The sequence below is a fragment of the Verticillium alfalfae genome, genomic scaffold, assembly GCF_000150825.1.
Source record: "Verticillium alfalfae VaMs.102 supercont1.5 genomic scaffold, whole genome shotgun sequence".
In the NCBI taxonomy this organism is placed as follows: Eukaryota; Fungi; Ascomycota; class Sordariomycetes; order Glomerellales; family Plectosphaerellaceae; genus Verticillium; species Verticillium alfalfae.
This window is the reverse complement of record NW_003315034.1, coordinates 2,238,253-2,241,342: the sequence shown is the minus strand read 5'-3', so window position 1 is coordinate 2,241,342 and position 3,090 is coordinate 2,238,253.

Sequence of the window (3,090 nt, the reverse complement as noted above, 5' to 3'; positions counted from 1 at the left end):
CAGCTCGGCATAGCGACGTCGCGGCACGCACGAGAAGGAAGCCAAGAGGGTGCGCATCTTGTGTATTGCCTCGTCGTGGCTTACATCGCCATCATCATCGTTGCGCGTACAGGTGAGCCTTGGCCCGAAGCATCAAGACCACTCCATTCATGCTAATCATCCTTCCTCTTGTGCAGGATCACTGAACAAATCCCATACATTTCCTTTGAAGTCTTGCGCAACGAGCCCCTCTTCCTGGGTCTCGACGGCGCCATGATACTCCTCTCCATTGGACTCGTGTCAGTTGTGCATCCTTACAAGTTCTTCCCGTTTCTGGGGGCAAGCAAGGAGCAAAAAGATTACCAGCAAAGCGGAGGATTCCAGATGATGCCGACGCAGCAACAAAACGGTGGGTTCATGCCACCGCAGCTATACAGCCAGCAGCAGTATAAACAGCAAGACTACCCTGCAGACAGACGGTAGCAAGATAGCCACGGCGCATGCAAGACACGGATTCGCGTTTGCGTTGCTGTTTTCCCAATCGGCAACTGTGGATTTCATATAACATCGAGATGGATGGCCTGGCCTATCATGTATTTCGCTATCGATTCTCTTGCGTCGCTACCCATAGGTCAACCAAGCACCCGTTTAATGAAGTTGGTTGTCGGACCGTCTTGCTCGTTTGTGGTAACAAGATGAAGTGTACAGGTCACGCTCCGCCTTGCCAGTGCCACCTTGCATCGGGGCGTTGAAAGGTCAATCAATGATCTCAGGAAGCAACTTGATCCACACTCACGGCTTCTGTTTTCACAGCTCGTCTTTTAATAAGCAATCGAGTCTACCTCAACAAGGATAGCGAATCCTGTATGCACCTGAGATGCACGGAACATGGCTCCTCTCGAGTCGACTCATTCCACGCGAGCTGGCTGAATGAGCTCCTCTCGGTCGTCCTGATGTGAGGGCCCGCTAATTTCCTGGATCGTGTACCACAATCACCTAGTTCGAATCACAATCCCTGCATCACTGCATGTCCAGGACCCTGTATCGTCACGTGGCCCATTTGCTTGCAAAGTCCCTTCTGTTCTTAGAGTAGATCGTGCAGCTTGGCAGTGGCATAAGCCGCACGCTTGGAGATCTTGGCTATGGGGCTTGTAGAGTTGGTGCAGACAGGGAGCTAGCAGGGAGCAGCTGACGGAGGTAGTGCTATTTGTGCGTAGAGATATGCTCCGTCTGTGTGCGGGGTAAAGACGAGATAGGTGCGTCCTAGGACGCTTGTCATCTCCATGTGTTGGTCTGACGAGTCAGAAGCTGATGATAGTCAAGGGCTTGACGTTGGAAATTACAGTAAATCCACTGGAAGTGTCTGCACGGAGGTGGAAGGGTGGGTGCCGCGGGGTCTGTCTGAGCTTGAGGTGATGCAGGCGGATGGAGACTACAGTTCGGTTGAGGCTGCCGTGACTTCCTGGGAAGGGGGACCTCCACAAGGATTGTTCGCCGAAGCCGCCAGAAAGGTTGAGAGGTACTACCAAGCTACCTGCAAGGCAATGCTGCGTACGGGTTATTTTCCTTCGTAGTTGCCTATGAAGCGAGCGCGCTGTGAGGGTCGACAGCCCAGACAATGAGAATGGTGAAAGGATACGACGTTGGGAGAGATCTAAGCGACTGGAAGATATGCATATGCAGTGCGCATGGACTGGGCTGAGGGGGCGCCTGCAGGCCAATTCAGCGCCGATAGCTGCAGCGTACGAGTCGCGACGGGTGGATTCTTTGGCAGATACGGTGTTTTTGTTTTCTGCATGCGGCGCAGCTGGGTGGAAGACTGGCAAAGAGAGTTCAGTGGTACTTGGCAACGGTGCTCGACACCTGGTGATGATGGGGGGTAGCGGTACCACCTGGGCCTTAATACGTGTCAGTTGTACAAAGAACGATGGCCGCTCCATGTTTCTTGTTTCGTCGACAGAAAAAATGATGGGGATTTGAAGACCTTAGAGGCGGGGATTCGGAATGTGACTTGCCTCGGCCGTTCTGGGGCCGAACCACCTAGGCTTGCTAGATAACTGATGTGCTCGAATCATTCCTCGATACGATGGACCATCGACTGACAAGTTGATAACGAATGAACAGCATGGTCGAATCGGAAGTATGGAACAGGGGGGTTGCAAGCTGTTAGAAGACGGCAGACGAGCGACCGTGTCCACGCATTGAGAGTGATACAGCGCATAGCCTACCAAAACTTCTGACTGGCTTTGTTGTTGCCTGTCACCTTGACTCGACGCGCATCAATGCAACTTCAAGCGAAAATGGGTCCGCCTCAGATGGTGGATGGAGGCTTGCTTGTGCGTCACGCTTGGGTTGAGTTCATGATGGTGCATTGCCAGGGGTCCGACTGCAACATGGTAAGAGGAAGTGGTCGGCACAGATGCATCTCAACGCAGAGAGGACCAATCGTGGGACAACCTGCTGGGTGGAACCCCAAAGAAGGTGGTGGAGATTCGTTGTCGCTCTCTCGAGAGACTGACGGTGCAGGCCCCAGGTGGGCTTCTTGGTGCTTTCCCAACGCTGGAGTTACGTGTGGTTACCCCGCAAAATAGTGCGATTGGGTGACGTCGCCAGCCGTGTTGGTGGCACGCTAAGCTGAAGCACAGACCAGATCCGTCGTCGAAAGCACCTGCCCCAGGATAGCGTTTCAAGGTGGCGTGCACTGTTGATTGGTCGCTGTGGCCCACGCCCTGCCCGAGGGGAGGTGCTGGGGGGCCCAGAGACACCTGCCGTGGATGCCGCGGATGCGCTTGCGCAGAGCTTCTGTCCTGCCCTGTCTGTGCTTCAGCGTTCCGAGCAATCCCAGATCCCAGCCCCGACAGGTGCTCACTCCCCACTCCAGTCCTGGGCTCTTAGCTGCTGGCTGGTGGCCCTCTGTTGTCGCTTGCCTTGCAGCAGTACCTACCCACTACCCTACAGCGGGCTGCGCGGAAAGGGCCCCCCACCCCCTCCCAACATCCCTCCTCCCGCAGACGAACCTACCTGGTCTACCTACCGCCAACAAGGGAAAGCTCAAGTCTATCACCACTTCCGTCCGTGGTCCACGGCGGCTGCTTCTGCTAGCCAACTCGT